At 39.3% G+C, this 20,263-nt stretch overlaps 1 protein-coding gene across 2 annotated transcripts in view; it reads left to right on the top strand.

The window, feature by feature from the left end:
* The first annotated feature begins 433 nt into the window (after positions 1-433).
* The window catches only part of esrrga (estrogen-related receptor gamma a), a 165,203-nt gene continuing 145,373 nt past the window's right edge, over positions 434-20,263 (top strand). Inside the window, exons 1-2 of one of the 2 annotated variants that reach the window (XM_044346136.1) lie at positions 434-1,140; positions 3,758-3,806. The gene's annotated coding sequence lies outside the window, so the exon portion shown is untranslated. The remainder of the gene's footprint in view (positions 1,141-3,757; positions 3,807-20,263) is intronic. The other variant, XM_044346144.1, reaches the window with a different exon arrangement.

Consider the following 20,263-nt stretch of genomic DNA (forward strand, 5'->3'; position numbering starts at 1 on the left):
CTCCTCTCCTCTCCTCAACATAGTTTTTACTCTTAAACTGCTGAATTGGTAACATTGTCAAAAAAGATACCAGCAAATGTGGTTGGGAAACTGGACCCCCCTCCTCCATAAATAGATGTTTGTTTCTGCTCTGTGTTTGTTTGTGTTGCCTCTTTCTGGATCGGGTCTGCAGGGACCATTTTTCAGATAAGACAGCAAGGCTTTGGGGAATACTTAGACTTCCTCTTTTCTACCCTCCCCTCTACTTCTCCCCTTTCGTCTTGTTGAGATGTCTCGTCTTCTCTTCTCCTCTCTTCTCTTCTCTTCTCTTCTCTTCCCTTCCCTTCTCTTCTCTTCTCTTCTCTTCTCTTCTCTTCTCTTCTCTTCTCTTCTCTTCTCTTCTCTTCTCTTCTCTTCTCTTCTCTTCTCAGTTTAACATTTTTTCATTTTTACTTCTCATCCATATTCTTTTTGGCCTTCCTCTCACCTGTTCTATTCTTCTATTGTCTTTTTTTTCAGGACAAAATGTACTATATTTTTGTTTCAGACTGACAACCTTGCATTTCTCTAAAATCAGTTTAATATTTTCAAGGATACAGCATACAGTCCATAGTCCAAATAATTGTGTCTGTCCATCTGTCTCTTTTACATGACTGAAACATATGTGATGCTTCCACCGCATCTGCCGCTGCTGCTTTACAGTAAAGCTGTTTGTTTTTCCTGCAGTAGGACTCCGGTTGACTGTCTGCAGAACGCTGGTGTCCTGGAGTGGCACATCAGTTTGGTCAGTTCGCCCAGCACTCCTTCCTCCTCTTTCTCCCTCCCTTCCTCTTTCTCTCACTTCCTCGTTCTCATACTACCAGCCACTTGAGAAAAGAGAGAAGCCCTGCTTCATGGCTTAGAGAATGAGCTCTGCCTCTCAGCTGCAGACCGAGAGCAGAGAGGAGAACAGAGAGAAGGGGAGAGGAAGGAGTAAAGAGGAGAGGAGAAAGGCAGCGACACACTTGCATCTGTTGTGGCAACCAAGAGGCAAATGAGAGTGTGAGAGAGGCAGAGAGAGTATGCCAGAGTGAGAGGAGAGAGAGAAAGAGAGAGGAGATGTCAGACAGCCGTGTCCTTGAGAACTGCACCACAACTCTTTGAAGAGAGCCGGGAGACGGTGTGAGTAACGTGCATCTCAGCGGGACATGTGTGTTTTATGTGTGTGTGCGTGTGTGTGTGTGTGTGTGTATTGCATGGTTGCGCATGTACAGTACTGTTAGTTTGTTTGTGTGTTTGCGTGCGCGTGCCTGTGTGTGTGTGTGTATATGTGTGTGTGTGTGTAACCTGCTGCTTGCACGCTGACCTGCCAAGCTCACAGTGAAGTGGGTTTGGCTGCCGATCTTCTCTGCTATTGTCTGCCTGCCTAAGTGTTGCTGACAGGGGATTATGGCAAATACAAAACGCCGTATGGACCAAAGAAATACAGTGCCAAACTTCATAGACACAAGCATGCATGCATGAAGCTACATGTTGAGAGCTCTGTTTGATAGCACTAGTTTGTGTGTGTGTGTTTGTGTCAATGCTAGCATACATATGTGCCTTGTTTAGTTGTCTGTTTTGATTTTGAAATCTGCAGCATTTAATAGTTTGTTTTGAGGCGGAAATTGACAATGGTAAAAAGGAATTATACTCTTGAGTATATATTTTATATTTTGTTAGAGTTGTGCATCATGCAGGAGCTTTGAAACCACCTGTAACTATTCACAAAAGTCCATAGTGAGTTTATAATAAAATTGTGAACAATCTGTTTAACCTGTGGTTCTACTACTGTAAGGAATACTAAATAATAGTTAATAAACTGTTTAGTAGCCTGGAAGTTAATTATGAATACTCTACAGGTTTAAAGAGGAAAATTACTACATGCCAAACTGATTTGAATTCAGCTACTGTACTTGAAATGGGTTTGTGGTTTGGGGGTTGTGTGTTCGAACCCTATGTGGTCTAGGGATCAGAGCCAAACGGTGTGACCCATTGAACTATTTGTAACTAATCATAGGCCACAAGCCACACAGCATGCCATGGAGCCCAGTTGGGTTACACTCATCAAAATATAATAAGCGTTAACATGTCACTCATGTTTCTGAAAGCGTTCTAGAAATGTATGTCATTACTGAAGACGTGTGCCATTTTATGACATTAAGTACCAAACGGCTGACATCATGAGGTTGGCGGGCAGATGAAACACCCTCTCCTTTCACATTTACTATGAAGTGCAACCAGTGGAAATACATTTCATAGGTAGGATGCCATCACACCCTAATCTAAAAATTCCTGGGTTGCATCATGTCTTATGAGGCAATGTGGGGATCATATGTCCAGTATCATCTACTGTGTTTGATCATTTATAGGGAGACAAGTGTGTCAGAGCTCATACTCCTCAGGATATATTTACATATCAAATTATAGCATACTAAGTGCATGGATAGCATACCAAAGGATATATATCATTTCTCTTTCCTGCGGCACCAGTTATGAAAGGCCTATCACAGGATTCAAGGTTCCTATCAACATCAGTCTTGTATCTTAAATTATGTTGATTCTTTTAATTCATTATACCTTCAAAGGTAAGCCTTGTAAGACTATATATAAGCACAATATTTCTGCTTTCTGTGTTGTTATGAGAGCTCCAGTTTATTACAACAGTATTCTGCACAGTATCAGTAATATTAAATCGCTGATGACGGATGTCCTGCATATCCACGTATTTCTACTTTGACCAAATTATTTGCTATCAAACATACTTTCCACATTCCCAGTTCCACAGTTTCAGTTGTACCACAGCACAGTTTCTTATGGTAACTATACATTGCAGTGAGTATATAAAATAACTATGTTTACATAACATGCTACAACCTGTTACTCAACAGGGGCATCTAAATTCTAAATTTAACTTTAAAATAAATTTAAAAATGTTTTTTCTATGGCATAGTATAGGAAAACAAGTAAAAGAGGTGCTTATATAGTAAAGTCTCTCTTGCATTAGTCTTTACAGGTAAGGTTTGCTAAATAGGTCACCAGCCTGAAATTTATTGCACAAACTAATTTATTTGAATGATAAATATTATGTATTTTAATGTACTATTGTATACAGTACATGGTATGAGTAAATAATTGTCATCATAATTCTTTTAACTAATGTGCTCTTAGCATCAATGAACTGCGAGGAGTAACAGGCAGAGTTGATGTTGTCCACGGTATATATTTAGACTTTAGAAACTGTCCCCAGGGTGAGCATGTAAGTGTGCAGTATGTAGTGTGATTGTGAGTGTGAGAGCATGGTGTGCAAATGTTTGTGTGTGTGTGTGTGTGTGTGCATGCAGTGTGTCTGTGTGTGGCGCAATGTGTTTTAGGCTGTTCCAGCCAACCAATTGAGGTCAGCCGCTCAATAATTAAAGCATGTCACTGGTTAGTGCACGAGCTGGGTCGGCCAATCAGAGAGGCTGATGTCAGATCAGAGTGACAGAGAGTTTGGGTGAGTGTTAAAAGAAACAGAGAATTGGAGGATAAGGAGAGACAGAGCCCAGGACTTAGACATGTGGAGATGCAAAGTTTTAAGACTTGAGATGTTTTCCATTCATATCAGTATTATTAAAAAGTGTTCAGATCTATTCACTTGAGTTGCTGCTGGTCAGTCCTGTATACTGTGTCCTACCATGGGTGTCTGTTTTATTTTTGTTGCAGTATACGTTGCTCTGACAAAAAAGTTACAATCATTTTTCATTTAACCTTATTACAGTATCTGAGGCCTGAACACACCTTACAGCAATTACCCAGAAGAATATCAGGTAAGAGGAGCAGTGCAATCAAATCATATTATAAATATAAGCTGCTTTTCTGATTTAAATAACACAGACAGAAAAAGTCGCAATACTATAACTATAGCCTACTGTACACCTTTTAGTGGAAACAATATTGTCTAACTCAAAATAGTCTTTGTTTATTGATTCCTTATTATATTTTAATATTTCAAAGGTCTAGTGCCTGGAGTGATACTGTTCTTAAAAGCATTACTACTTTACTCACTCTTCATAATAAGAAAATTGTAAGCATGCATTTTGTGTTAAGTTGAACTCATCTAAGTTGTACATTACATAATAGGATGTTAAAAATGAAAATCGGTTTGTCACTTTTTATTATTAACAAATGATGAGTAGTTTTTATTCACATTTATATTGCTGATTTATTCGTCACAAGCTATGTTTTTCATTTTGAGGTTAAGCATTCAGATAGTGGTTAGCACCTCACCTAGTTACCTACAATAGGAGCTGACTGGGAGCTTAGTGGAATTTGCATGTTTTCTCCATATTTGCATTGTTTTCCTTTGGATGCACTGGTTCCCCAATTACCAGAACACATGCCTGTTTCCTATTAGGGACACCCTCGCCATGATCAAGGCACTGACCTCGGCTCACAAGTGGAGTTGGTCTCTGGGTGTTGCACCGTGTGCCCAGCCAACTGCTCCTAAATATGGGTCAAATGCAGAACATGAATTTCCCCAAGGGATTCAATAATGTAAAACCTAGTTATTTTGTATTGCTGATGATCAGAGGCTGGTTTTCCTGGTCTAACTACCCTGGACATTGTGATGGCATATAGGCAGAAACACCTCTGTGTTAGTGAATGTCCACCATGCTGAAGTTTGATTAAGTAGAGATATACAATGAAATGATGAGAAGCATAGGATCATGGGTACACTCATGCTAATGTACTGATGTCAAGTTGTTTTCTTTCTGTCAGTAAACTCACCATGTTTTACCATTTAGATGTTGACATGTATGAAATAACTCATTAAAGTCTATTTAGTGTAATGGACCCTGAGCACAGCCAGCTAATCAGACCAGTGGCTCAATTTTATATAAGACAGGTTTAGTCAGGGCTCCATGGTGCTGATTCTGCAGCTGTCAGTGGTGCAGATTTGGGAACTAGTGGACATATTCACAGCGGTTCTCACCAATAGTAATATCTGCTGTCAGTGGGAAGCCAATGACACATCTTTATTAATCTCACATGTTTCTACTTGTTTGTTTGGTTATATAACCGTATGTGGTTGGGCCCTGGTTGCTGGAGTCTTTGCACCGAAGCAGTTTGAGCTGTGAGCTTTATCCATCATTTTCTGCACTGTGTGTCACCTATCTTAGTGTTGTGTAGTCTACATAGAAAATGATATTTTGATTCCACTACTGCACATTTCTAAATCTTCATATTTTAACCTTTTTTTCTGTCAGTCTGTGGTTACTTCAGTCACATTTTTGGTAATCAGATTACTGTATACCATTACCCCCAAGGCTTAAATATCGTCTGCAGGATGTAAGCTGACCACAGACTAGGGCCTGATGTGAGCTTTTATTTATCTGGAAGCCTGGGTGATGTGAGTTCCTATTAATACTCTATGCAGTGGTTGCTGCCTGCCAGCCTGATGATACACACACACACACACACACACACACACACACGCACACGCAGATTGGTAATCAGAGACTTGAGGCTTCTCAAACACTACATACTACAGTCCACTTCAGGCCCTGATGATGTCATTATGGACAGCATATCCTTAGTGACATCACTGTAAACAGGAAATTAATTAATGTAGAACAGACTAAAAGAGAATTTACGAGACTTTCCTCCCCAGAAAAATGACACAATAGGCCATAATATCAGTCGCCCGAAAACAACCCCATGGTTATTATTTTAGCAATGATGATGAAGGTGGCTTAACTTTAAGGAAGTAATAACTTGAACCCACACGACATTTCTCTAACTTTAATAAAAAATGATCATTTTAACCCAAACCATGATCTTACCCTAAACCTAACCAAGTGGTTTTTGAACCTAAACCTAACCATACCTTAACCACAGTGTTGACACACCATAAAACATCATTGTTTTTTAACAGTGATTTTGTAATTGTTTTGCATCTGGTCATTTAATCTGGAGGACTTGTTGGATTTTACTGCGTAACTTCTTCAGTCATAGTTCTTTCCTGGTTTTCCTCTTCTACCCTACTTACTTTCTATCAACTGCGACATGTATACGTGTATTGGTCCAGCAATCTGCTATATCAGGAGATCCACTGATATTTAAAAGACATGAGAGTAGAGTTATTTCAAAAAAGGACAATGATGCACTGATGTTTCAAGCTCTTTGCATACCTGCCTTTCTTTGGAGTGACTGCTTTTATTTTCATTTTTGTTTCTTTCTTCCTTCTTCCCTTTGGAGTGTCTTCTCGGGTACTTGTGCTTGTTTTACTGTCATTGAAAAAGCCAAACTCATTTTTATAATTTTAGATTACTTCGTTGCCCACTTAAATGTCTCTTGTGATTCATAGCTCCATTTCTTGTTCCTCTCAACCTTTTGTTTCAAGTTGTTGAGTCTGTCCACTGGTGTCTCTCTGTTCTCTTAAAGTCTTCTGTATTTACTGCTAATCCTTTTTATGCTTCTCCCAGCCAGAAGCCCCAGTGAGATCCTGTAGATTTAGCCAGAGGTTGATCTCATGATTAGTATTCAGCTGTCAGAATACGTCAGTCAACTTTTGGAGGCCCCTCTCTATCCTCACCCTCCCACCATCATTTCCCCATTAAAATCTCAATGTATACCTCTGCATTGTAGTGTGTGTGTATGTGTGCTGCACCAGGATGTACGTAGCCGCGTGGTCATGAAGAGAGAAACCCTGTGTGCATTAATGTAGATACACATCCAACCTCCTCCTGATTTCCCAGGAAGTCGCCCTCCATCATCTTAAATGACATGAAAAGAGCTGGAGACAGATATACTGTATGCATGAATTAATTGGCTTGAATAGGAGTATTTAGAAGCTTAATCCATGGGGATTAACGCAAGAAGCCCTCTCCGGATTTAAGCTTCTGCGCGTTTTAAGCAGAGGATTGTTTCATTTCACTCCATCCTCCTCCTCCTCACATGCCACCACCTTTAGTTCTTAGTCAGTGAGCCTCTAAAAAGCTGTCAAGTGTAGGATTAGCCATGTAGAATGCCACTAGATAGCTGATTGCCCTAATAACCTTTTAAAAAATATAATGATTTTTATTGTGACATATTGTTTTAATTCCAGGTGGGTTGCTTTTGTTTAGTTGTGCCTTTCCTTTCTGCTTTTTACACACAAAGATACTGCTGCTATTACAGGATTAGTGCAACCACTTGATAGATAATAATAATTGTGATCTTAAAGAACAGTGACATATTGTGAGGATGTAGTGTCCCTGTTTACATGTGAGGTGTGCATTTGGTAGAAACTGAGCCTTTAATAAGCTGTCAAATCTAGAATAAGAAGCACTGAGTACTAACCAGTCAACAAATGCGTGGTAATGCTCAAAACAAGCTACTTAGGACATATCCCACAATGTCTGAAGGTAAAAGTATTTATACCTGTTCTGAGACGCCACACTCAAAAGCAGGGCGAAAAACCTACTGTCGTAGAGTGGGGCAATTCACAATAATCATTCAGATCGGGATAATGGCTCACACATTTGGAAAGACTCTCATCGAAGGCATTCATGGTTTTGCACTTTGTTCATTTGCTAGACAAAAGATGTTTATAGGTTCAGTGAAATGTTGTTGTTAATGTGACACATGATATACAAACTCCAGTACTATGTATTAGAAGGAAAAACAATTGTCTTTGGCCCTGGTTTTTACTTTACAGCCAAACTAGAGTTATACTGTTTTCACAGAAAATGTCTTCTCTTGTCTTCTTTCTTCTGCTCTCCTTGCCTTTTTCTCTGTACTCTCCTCTCGTCTTCCTCTCATCCTTCTCCCCTCATCTTTGCCCTCCCCTTTTCTCTGTGCACCTGTCTCTCTCACCGCCTCTTCTCCTTCCCTCTCCTCCTCTGCTCTCATCTTTTCCATCATGCCCTCTCTTTTTTTGTCTTTCTCCTTCTGCCTCTTCCCTCCTTCATTTATAGGCTTCGTGCTGCAAGTCTATGAGATACTGAGCAGATCAATGCCTATAGATTGGCTCATTGGAAGCCATTAGTTATGGGTTTTTATAAAGCTAGTCATTATTGTGCTTAATCTTGCAGAAAATTAAATTTAGAGTTGTGTACAGTGTTTTGGTTAAAAGTTGTTGATTTTTCCCCCTCTCACTCACTTACCAGCTGCTGTTTTTCTCTCCTTTTTGCATGTGTTACGGTTGTCTGTGTATGTGCACATGTGCATGAGCACATGTGCTTAAGCCACAGAAAGAATTACTGACAACCCGTTGAAAGCGAACACGCGCACACACACACACACGCACACACACACACACACAGAGGTGCATTAGTGTCACCGTTAATAAACCATCACGTATCCCGGTCATGCCAAAAAACCCTTCAAGAAAACTACAACAACATGGCTTGGCCACAGTACTGCACACGTACTGCAGTTTTTTATTTCTCAGTGTTGGCAAATTTCTCTATTGTCAGAGCCTCTGTACTCAATGGCTTTAATAACTTAAAAGTGATGGTGATGCCGTTTTTTTTTACCCTGCCACTTTGCTTTTGTTTTTCAAAGAGCACTGTGGCTCAGTCCTGGTCAAGCTTTAATTTTCAGAATTGGACCATTCACCATCATGAACTCTTGGACACTGCTCTCCCTCTTCTCTCCCTATGCCTTTTTCCTCTACCCCTCTACACTTCCCCCGCCCCATTTCCTTTTTGCCATTTTTTCCCTATCTCCCAATTGCACAACAGCCCCCACCACAGGACCGCAGATGAGAATACACTTTTTTTTCTTTTTTTTTTGGCACTTTATTAGTTTTTCAAGAAACATAAATGATATGTAACTATATCAATATACAAACATACACAAGACGAATAAAAAATAAAATAAAAATACCCTAAAAATGGAATAAATAGAAATGAAAAATAGAAATGTTTCTCCTACAGCTAGTAATCACCAATGTCCAACTTCATCCCACCATACAGTCAACATAAAGTGAGGCATGCTAGGCTTCCATCCCGCTCCTAGTAGAGGAGCATATCAATCATCTCCAAATTCGTTCCACTGACACAGTATACTTTCCAAGTCTGTGTGTTCAAGATAATTAAGAAAAGGACCCCATACTTTTTTTGAATAGCTCTTGTTCTTCCCTTAGTTCCTTCTTTTAGTCATTCACCAATACTTTTATTTACATTTTCCCATAAAAGTGCTATCATCCGTTTTGCCTGTAACAAACATAGATTAAAAAGGATTTGCTCTTTCTTCCTTATATTATGTTTTTTTGGATAACAACCTTATAAGAAAAACTTGAGCTCCATAGTTGATTGTATTGATAAAATCTCTTCCATCATATATTATATCTCTTCCCAGAGCTTTTTTTTTTTTTTATCATATTACATTCCCAAATACAATGGAAAAATGTTCCCTTGGATTGTCCACATTTAAAACACAAATCTAGGATATTACTATTATATTACTACATTACAATTATTTAGCTTTCCTGGAGTAGTATATGTTCGCATCAGCCAATTATATTGTAAAAGTTCAAGATGGGCATTTTCTGTTTGTGTTTGAGCTTCCTTGCAAGCATCTTCCCGCTCATCAAATGAAATGCCTTCCCATAAATACTCTCTCCAAACTCTAAGTTTAGCTTTGGAAGACTCAGGGGACCCAGTCATAATATCCAGATATTATGACTGTCCTTTTAAAATAGTCCAGATATTATGACTGTCCTTTTAAAATAGTCCAGATATTATGACTGTCCTTTTAAAATAGTCCAGATATTATGACTGTCCTTTTAAAATAGTTTTCTTTAATGGTGAATAGGGAGGTATAGATAGTGGCTGTTTTTGGTTTGCTCCAATGAAGCTTCTGAGTTGTAAGAATTTGAAAAAAAATTTCCCAGCTAATGTCATGTTTAATTACAAGCTCCTCAAATTACAGTTTTGTCATTTTCAGTCAGTTTATCATCATTTAGCCCATATAAATTCTGAATTTTCTACACCCCCTTATCTGACCAAGTCCTAAACCCACCTACCTGGAGTGAAATCTTAATTTCCCCAAATTAGACTAAAACATGAGAGAGAAAGTGGTTCACCCAGGTATTTCCTCACCTCATACCAAACATTAATCATGTTCCTAGAAATGGGGTTAGTAGTTTTTTTCACAGTTTCTTAAGACTAGCTGAGTACATATACTATATATTGGAAGAGATAGCTCTACAGAATGGGACTCCATCTCTCTCCAGGCAGGAGGATTGTCATTTGTAAAATAATATATAACGATTATCAATTGAGCTGCCCAATAGTACCAGAGAGGATTAGGATACTTGAACCCCCCTCTATCACAGGGTAGGTACAGGAGGGATAAGTGTAATCAGTGTTGTTTGTTATTATAGAGAAAATGTATAAATCATTTCTTTAACTTTGAAAATAGATTTGAAAGAGGAGGCAGTGGGATGTTCTGGAATAAATAAGGCAATTTGTCGAGTATATTCATTTTCGGAATATTGACTCTTCCAATTAAAGAGTTTGGTAGAGATGTCCATCTATTAATTGAGCTGGTAATTGATTCCATAATAGGATCATAATTGGAGTTCACCACATCTTTTATATTGGGTTGTATGTTTACACCCAAATATGTAAAATGATTTACAACTTTAAACTGGGAGACTTGTGCAGTTAGATTACTCTCTTTGGAATTTAGAAAAATTAGCATTTTTTAAAATCCCTTCTAACAAGGCTAGAATGGACCTCTCCAGGTCTCTGAGAAAAACAGTGACATCATCAGCATATAAAGCAATACGGTGATCTGTTTGACCTATAGTTATACCAGAGATCTCTGTATAGGACCATATAGCTATGGCAAGAGGTTCTATTGCTATTATAAACAAAAGTGGTGATAAAGGTCATCCTTGTCGACATCCTTTATGGATCTTAGTTGGTTTTGATATTGTATTTGTATTGTAAGTATTTCTGCACTGGGGTCAGTATGTAACAATTTAACCCATTTGTAAAAGTTTCCCCACATCCAAAGCATTCAAGGACGTCAAAAAGATAGGGCCACTCAACCCTATCAAACGCTTTCACAGCATCTAATGACAGAAGAGCAGTATTTGGTATTTCCCTCTGGCTGTGTAGAATGTTCAGTACCCTCCTGACATGGTGAAACCCTTGGCGACCCTTAATAAACCCACTTTGTTCTTTCTCAATTATCCCTCAAAGTATGCCTTCCAGCCTTTTCACAAGGATTTTACATAACACCTTTATGTCCAAATTAATAAGACTTCTTGGTTTTAGATTTTCACATCTATTGCAGGGTGTCCCTGGTTTTGGTAGCAGCGTAATCAAGGCTTCCCTCAAGGATGGTGGAAGGATCCTGTTTTGAAAAGATTCTAATAGCATATCTAAAAGATGGGTCTGTAATTTGGATTTTTGTAAATATCTATAGGTAGGCTATCTGGCCCCACAGCCTTCCCAGATTTCATACTTTCAATTGCATCAGAGACCTCTTCTAATGATAATTACACTTCCAAACTGGATCTAAGCTGAGATCATCTAAGAGGGTTTTTTGAATCTGCAGATCTACATTTTTGTTAGAATTATATAGACCTTCATTAAAAAATCTAAAAGCATCATTTATTTCTGTAAGATTAACTATATTATCCCCCTTGCTGCTCTGTATAGTAATGGATCTTTCATTTTGTAATTGTTTGATGAGCCAAGCTAATATCCTTCCAGGTTTTTCTCCTGGTTCATAATATGTTTGTTTAAGTCTTAATGGACTTGCCACTGTTTTAGAAGCTGAAAACGCTTTAAAAGCTTCCCATCTGACACACAATGATGTTTCTGATGCATTTGTCTCACAAAAAACATCAATTTGTTCACCAAGTTAGGTGAGAAAATCTGAAATTTGCAACCATTTTTGTTGAAATCACCATTTAGATGGGTCTCTTATCAGCCTTGAATCTGCATAAGCAGTGATATTGGTGCATGATCCAAGAAAAAGATACCACTGCAGTCGCAATCCTTAATTTTAGAAACCAAAGTTGCTGATTTTAAAAAGTAATCAATACGGGAATAAGATTGATAAATTCTAAAAAAGCAAGAATACAGCATCAGGTTTTGATTCTCCCTCTAGTTTAACTCTTTCATAAAATTAAGTATAACTTCCCTGCTCTTAGTGTGTGATTTATCTATCCCTAATGGTTGATCCTTTGTTGAATCCAATATACAATTAAAATCTCATGCTATGATGTAGTTATCAGTAACCGATGAGCAATGCCATCGTCCATCGCCGATGACCACTGAGCCTCTACCATTGTACCATCGTGATTTAAAAGCCCCCACCACTGCAGAATGAATATAGGGGGAAAAACTGCCATATTCACCATCAGGCAAGTCTATCTCTGTTTCTTTGCTCTAGCTGCCTTTGCTACAACCATCCTGTCCTTGTAGTTGAAGAACTCCATGATGAGAGTTCTTGGTGGAGCATTGGAATCTCTCCTCTGACCTATTCTATGAGCTCTCTCCAGTATTAACTTAGAATGTAGCTGTGCCAAATTCAACGTTTCTGGGATCCAGTTTTAGAGAAATGCACATGCATCCCCTCCTTCTGGTGTCTTCTGGCAAGTTTACCACTTGGGTTGGATAGTTTGGATCTCACCTCTAAGTCTCCAACTTTATCCTCTACACTCTTGTTTTTACCTTCAAGAGTTTGCACTTAAGTTTGCAGGGCGCTCATGTCATCCTGGGTAGTTGAGATTCTTATTTCAGCCTGTGCAACACGTTCTGAGCCTTTGCTTATCTCCTTCCTCACTCCCTCTAATGTTGTTAGAATGCCATCAAGTCTTATGGAGAAGTGCAATTTCAAAGTGTCTATGGCAGTGAGAATTTTCTCGGAGCTAGCTCCCTCCAGTTTGGTTTCACTCGCTCTTATTAGCTGCCATTGCCAAACCATCCAGGTTTGGCTTGGGCGTTCCAAAGTTCGCTAGTTTAGATTGCAGCATTTTTGTACGATGAACTGATTTTTCTGCTGCAGTCGACATTCGGGCACCTTGACATGAATAAAACACAATGTTTTGTTATAAAAACATGGGTTCTAACAGGATGTAAGCCAGAAAGTGGTGGAGCACTAAAAGTTGCGTCTTCCTAGCAAGCTACCATAATGGGAAGTCCTGAGAATACACTTTTAAGCTATAGCTGGGGCACTGCATTGTCCTGTCAAATGAACCAATGCAAAAAAATATATAAATATCCCCTTTTCTCACCTTGTTCCTTCCCTCTCTCGTCCTCTTACCTTATTCTATCTTTCATCTCTATCCTCATTCTTTTAACCCTCTCCTTCATGTACCTCCCTGTTCCAATGCTCCCATCCTTCTTTTTCACTCTCTTTAACCCCAGTTACTCATCCTCCACCTGCTTTCTTGTCATTCCCCTCTTTCTCTTTCCTCTCCTTCACTTTTTCCCCTTTCTTTTTCCTCTGTCCTCAACATCTCTCCTGTTTCCCTTCGTCTCTGTTCTCCTTGTCTCAGTCCCCTTCTCTCTCCATCCTGAATCCCCTTTTGCCCCCACACCCCTGCCCCCACACACCCACATCCTCTCTAACTAAACAATAGATGCCTTGAGCTCTGAAAGATCACTTCCCATCCCACCCCAACACCATCAACACTACCCACCCTCCTCCTCTCCCACCCCATGATGATATGCAGAGTAGGGCAGCAGCCTTCTTTTGTTTAGCTTAGCGCAAATGAAAATTGCTAATCAATTTTTACCCCCTCTTATTTCATGGCGTGTAGTTCCTGCCCCTCCCCTGCCAGCTGTCATTGTGTGGTTGTGGCGCAGGGCTGAAAGCTTCATTAGCAGGAGGACAGCATGTTTTGCCCCTCAGCGCTGTATTCATGGAATTACTAAAGATAGATAGGACACTGCCTGGTGTTTCTCATAGAATTAACGTAAATAGATTGTTCCTTGTGTGTCATGATCATCTTTTTTGTCAAAAGAATGACAGAATTTACATCATATTATTTGATTACAGTTAACCATTTTTGATATCTTACATTAAAGTTAGAAAGCTGAGATTTAGTGAAGCTGTCCATTGGCAATTCGACAGTACTTTCTTTGCAGATTATCAAAAGGCACAATAATTAAACTAATCGAGTAACTGTGGCTATGATGTTCAATCACACTAGCAGAGCACTTGGAAAACGCCCAACTTGACTCTCGACAATTACATTGTTATAAATGACCAATCTGTGATATTCAATTTAGTGATATATAGTGATTAAGCTTATGTTGAAGCTGGGTGCATCACGTCAGCAGAATGTAAGCGACTTGCATGAGACCTCAACTCAAAAGTCCATGCTGGCTTTAGCAAACAGAGCAGCCAAATATGCCTTAAGTTAAGTTTTAGTTCACTTCTTTTTCTTTTAGTAATTTTATACTCCCTCTTCCTTTCATTTTAGTGCTCACTCTCTCTGTGTTTCACTCATCTTCTGCTGCCTACTGCATACTTTTATTCCAGAGTACTGAACTATGAAGCATCAAAAATGTAGAAATACCCAGGAAGTGAAAGCTGTTTTATTCTGAAAGAAGAGCAGAGCTTTTCCCAGAAGAAATGGCTAGTGTGTGTTGTCTTAGTAGTCATGCTATACACTAGCTGTGTGATATGCAGGGAATATGTTCAGTCATGGAATGGGCCTTCATTGAACTTTATTATATATAAATCTCTGAAGGGCAGGTGGACCTATGTGACTGTGACCAAAAGGAGCAAAACTGAGTGCCTCTTGCCAACTACTCCCACACATCTTAAACTCACTGCGGTTACAGGTGCGACAGAGCACACGTCTGACCACACCCAATCGTATCCATCAGTGATGATGTATAAACTAGAGATCTAAGGGAAAACTTATAACTTATAAGACTAATCAGCCAATGCTTGCAATATATTGCAGTCTAAAAGGTGCACTGTCTGCCATGTAACTAGCAACTTTGGATCTTGTGAAGCTGGTCAGGACTCTCAACTTCATGTCCTAGTTGATGACGTTACTGTGTATCTAACATCTAATGATCCTGTACCTAATATTGAAAATAAGCAATAATGATTAGGGGTTGTTTTTCATGTAAATACACACATTATTAATAGTATACTATATAATTCAATGGGAGCTGTAACAGAGAATGTTGCTCCTGTCCTTGTTCTTCGGCGTATGTTACTGAGCACTTCCCATAGAGCTGATGTTTGCCTCCTCAGCATAAGAGAAGTAGGCAAGTTAGATGCGGCTAATACAAGCAGAAAGTGCACAGGTCATAAGTCACAGGATGGCCAGTGGTAATGGGATGGAATGAGAGAAAGAGAGAGAGAGAGAGGTGGGACTGGTTCTCTAGTGTTTCACAGTTGATACAGATCTCTTTCTTCAGCAGTTCCTTGCACTCCAATTCTCCTCTGTACTCATTTATATGACCACCTGTCTTTTGATGAAAGCAGAAATGTGAAGAAAAGGTAGTAAAGCAAACTGTTCAACCCTTCATACTCAGAGGTGTGTGTGTGTGTGTGTGTGTGTGTGTGTGTTTGTGTTTGTTGTGTGTGTGTATGTGTTTAGTCTGCCCTAGTTTGAGCTGTTTGTCTGTTTGAAACAGATAATCACAGGCTCTTCTGTCTAATGTCAGAAACAGTTACCACCCCTCTATGAGAGAATATTTTCCACAACCACCCAGGGCCAAACTTAAATCAACTAAAACCAACACTTATACATATGTATATAAATGAATACACATTTTGATATGTTATAATGCATATAGTACATTTGTTCTTTTTCTTTTTGATCAATCACCTTGCCCAAACACTGTTATATAACACCATACCAAAATCTTATGAAATTCTCCTCTTCCCCCCCTTTCCCGCCTCCAACTTGTTCTTGAACCTAAGTATTGGTGTCATGATTTTCCTCTCTCATTCTGTCTCTGCTTGTTGACCGTAGTTTTCCATCCCCTTCTATTAAAAGCCCAGGGATCTGTTTTGTCAATCCATTCCACGGTGTCTAGTTGCCTCTTGGGTGCTATTAATAACACTAGTGAATACAAATATATTGATACCTTCAATCCGGTGATAAGAAGACATGACTGTCTTAATTCAATCAGACTCCTTTTTAAATGTCCCCTGGTCATAGAGAGTGAAGTGGCTGTCTGGTGTGACAGTGTTCATGTATGTCTAGCAGGGTGTACGTGGTAATCCAAGGCACTGATGGTGCTCTTGGCTTCTTTCCTTCTTTAAGTATCATGTACCAGCCTTAGTATTTTCATTGAAACAAGATCATACCCACCAATCACGTGTATTAACATATAGGACCGGTGTCAAGTATAGATCTGTCATAGAACATACATGAGTACAAAGTACATTGAGGTCAACAAGCCTGAATGACAATTTGCCACATTTGTTGTAGGTCTGCCATTAAATAGTGTCATTATAACCTAAAGTTCACGAAATCTTCAGCAATGCCTTAAAACATTATCCCAGATACTGTATATTAGCCATCTCAAGTGTACTTAAGGAAATTACATGAGCAGATACCCTTTTTATATCTACAAGTGACGCTCACAAGGGACAGTATGATGGTATTAACAAGGATCAAGCCTTTTTCAGTTTACTTTTACACAACACACAGCTGTCTCTATAGGTGGTAATGGTGCAAGGTCCCTGTAGTTACAGATACTTCACTCTTCTTATGAGCTTTGGTTTTTAGAACCACAAAAGAGCACTTAATTAGGAAAACCATACTAATACTGGTTAGGGCCTCCCTTTGCTCTCAAAACAGCCTCAGTTCTTAATGGCATGGATTTAACAAGTTGTTGGAAACATTCCTTTGAGATTCTGGTCCATGTTGATATGATTGCATCACATAATTTCTGCAGATTTGTCGACTGCAGATTTGTCAGCTGCACATTCGTGCTGTGGGTCTCCTGTTCTACCACATCTCAAAGGTGTTCTATTGGATTCAGATCTGGTGACTGGGGAGGCCACTGAAGTACAATGAACTCATTGTCATGTTCATGAAACCAGTTTTAGACTACTTTTGCTTTGTGACATAGTGCATTATCATGCTTGAAGTTGCCAGTAGAAGACAGTTAAATTGTGGCCATAAAGGGATGCACATGGTCAGCAACAATACTCAGATAGGCTGTAGCCTTCAAATGATGATTAATTCATATTAAGGGACACAAAGTGTGCCAAAAAACATTCCCCACACAATTACACCACCACCAGCAGCCTGAACTGTTGACACAAGGAAGGTTGGGTCCATGGATTTGTGCTTTTGATGCCAAATTCTGGCCCTACCATCTGCGTGCCTCAGCAGAAATAGAGGTTCATCAGACCAGACTATGTTTTTCCAGTCTTCAGCTGTCCAGTTTTGGTGAGCCTGACTGCAGCCTCAGATTTCTGTTTTTGGCTGACAGGAGTGGAACCCGCCGTGGTCTTCTGCTGTTATAGCCCATCCGCCTCCAGGTTCAACATGTTGTGCAATCTGAGATGCTTTTCTGCTCACCGCCGTTTTGAAGAGTGGTTATCTAAGTCTCTGTAGTCTTTCTGTCAGCTCAAACCGGTCTTGCCGTTCTCCTCTGACCTCTCTCATCAGCAAGGCATTTCCATCTGCAGAACAGCCGCTTACTGGATGTTTTTTGTTTTTCGCACCAATCTGAGTAAACTCTAGAGACGGTTGTGTGTGAAAATCCCAGGAGACCATCAGTTTCAGAAATACTCAAACCAGCCTATCTGGCACCAACAACCATGCCGTGGTCAAAGTCACTGAGATCACATCCTTCCCCATTCTGATGTTTGATGTGAACATTAACTAGTGCTGTCAATCTGCCTCTATAATCCAATTCGGATTTAATTCCTTATATTTTTAATATTTGAATTATATTTGAATTTTTAATGCTCAAATTTAGCCTATTATTAATATTTACTATGTATACACAGGCTTATGCATTGCCAATGCCATTATCAGCATGTGGTTGTTATACATTCTGTCCACTAGAGGGCATTCCAAAATTACCAATAAACAGGTGATAGCTCTCTCGCTAAATAATAATTAAGTTTAAGCACAAAATGAATAACGTTAAATATAAATATTAAAGAACCTTTTATTGTACTGGATCATAGTAATTAAACTACGCACTTAACTGAAATATAAATAAATCCACGTCCGTATGCACTTGTTTACATCAATAAGTGATGTGTTATTTGGGTCGGAATGCACTGCAAGCCCAAATGAAAGCGTAAATAGGAGCTCTGTGTCGAAACCGCATACTGCAGGCTGCAGCACTCATCACTCAGGCTCAAGTCCTTTTTACTGTGGGCCTGTTTTTTTTTGGGTTTTTTTTTTTAATTTCTGTTTGTTGACGAAAATCTAAAAACTTTCCACACATCGCTTCTTAAATGATCAGGAGTGGTTATCTCTGTGAGTGCATCGCTTTCTGCCATTTCTGATATTGTGACATTACGGTTGCACATTGACATGAGATCTCCATTTAGTCAGAATCAGAAAACTTTATTGTTCACCAGACGTGACAATTTTCACATTTGAGTAGGCCAAGACGAGAAGGGCAAGATTTGCTAATGTTAGCCAACACATTTATAACAAATTTTTAAAAATACACATTCGAATAGTAATTTCAGCATTCGATTAGTATTAATTTTTTTACTATTTGATTTATATTCGACTCCCGAAATTCATTCCAAAAGCTATAACATTTACTGAAGTTCCTAACCTGTATCTACATGATTTCATACATTGCACTGCTGCCACATGATTGGCTAATTGGATAATTGCGTGAATAAGCAGGTGTACAGGTGTTCCTAATAAAGTGCTTGTGAGTATTAATGTTTATATTCCGTTTTATGATCTGACAATGCTATGGTTGAAGTTTGGTTAGGTTTAATCACAAATACAACTTTGTTAGGGTTAGGAAATGATTGGTGTTTAGGTTAAAATTGCTGATTAAAAATTTGCTATTTTGTTGAATCCCCCATCCACTCCAACCAACAACCTTTGTCTGTGTCATTTTATAAAATCTATAACGTAACCCAACTTCCTACCAGGCTCCCAATGGACATGAGTCAGAATTCCTATGGCCACTACAGAGCTTTGTCATTTGATAGTTCCCATAGGCCAGAGGTCAGTGGGTGACCGCAGAAGGATCAAGTGGACCCTTCACATGTGACACGAAAGACCATCTTTGAACAGTCAATCTCCTTACAATCTCCTGTCCCTTATATCACCACCTGTTTCTTGAGCGAAGTGTTATGCTTACATTATAGACAACTGAGTCAATTCACTGGCTAGTGAGTAAACTCCATTTGCCAATAAAGACAGTATGGTGTGGTTGAGAGAACCATAAATAGGTATAAAGTGGACCTTGTTTTAAGATGAAAATATTTTGTCAAAAGTCTGTATGTGATCTTGTGTGTAAAATTATCAGAGCTTACCAGTAGTGTAGCATGATAGCATATAACACAAATAGCTCTACATCTTTCTGACATGTCAGCAAGCAGTGGACTGAAACCATTTACCGACGCCAATGAATTTGTGTGTTTCTATCTGCCTGTGAGCTCTTTGGCTCTGGCAAAATCTGTCTGGATCGAACAGAATATATGTACATGTGTGAAGAGAGAAAAGTATGGAAACATAAAGAGATTTCAACAGAGAAACAGGATGAGAGTAGAGAAGATAAATCACTGTTTTCGGTATGCCTCAGACAGGCCATTCTCAGCTGCATCTCACCATTCTCACACTCAGCATCTCTCTACCAGTGTGAGTATGTTTGTGCTAGTGAGCAACTGGCAAGACAAAATGAGTGTGTGTGTGTGTGTGTGTGTGTGTGTATGTGTCTGTGTGTGAGTGCATGCTGCAGTGTGTTTTGAGCCCAGTGGAAAAGCAGGAAGGGTTGCTAATCCGCGCGACTGGCCGAGCAGAAAGGCCATTCATATTTATAGCTGACTGAATCACATTCTGTCATACAGATGTCCAGTACTGAGACCAGGAACAAGTATTACTCCAGAACAAAACAGAAATATGGGTTTAAAGGAAAACTCGGACCAGAGCCATATTTTATAGCCTGCCCAGTCACCCTTTGATACATATGACACCATGACTGAAAAGTAGAGAAACTCATTAGACCCAAATATGGTTTACAAATTGGCTACAGCCAGCATGATAATCTGCTGAGTCATCCCATCCCTCTAGAAACTGAGCAAGAACCACAAAATGGGAAAACTTGGACAAAGTGTTTCTGATGGCACCACATAAGTTTGT

The sequence above is a fragment of the Thunnus albacares genome, chromosome 1, assembly GCF_914725855.1.
Source record: "Thunnus albacares chromosome 1, fThuAlb1.1, whole genome shotgun sequence".
NCBI lineage: Eukaryota > Metazoa > Chordata > Actinopteri > Scombriformes > Scombridae > Thunnus > Thunnus albacares.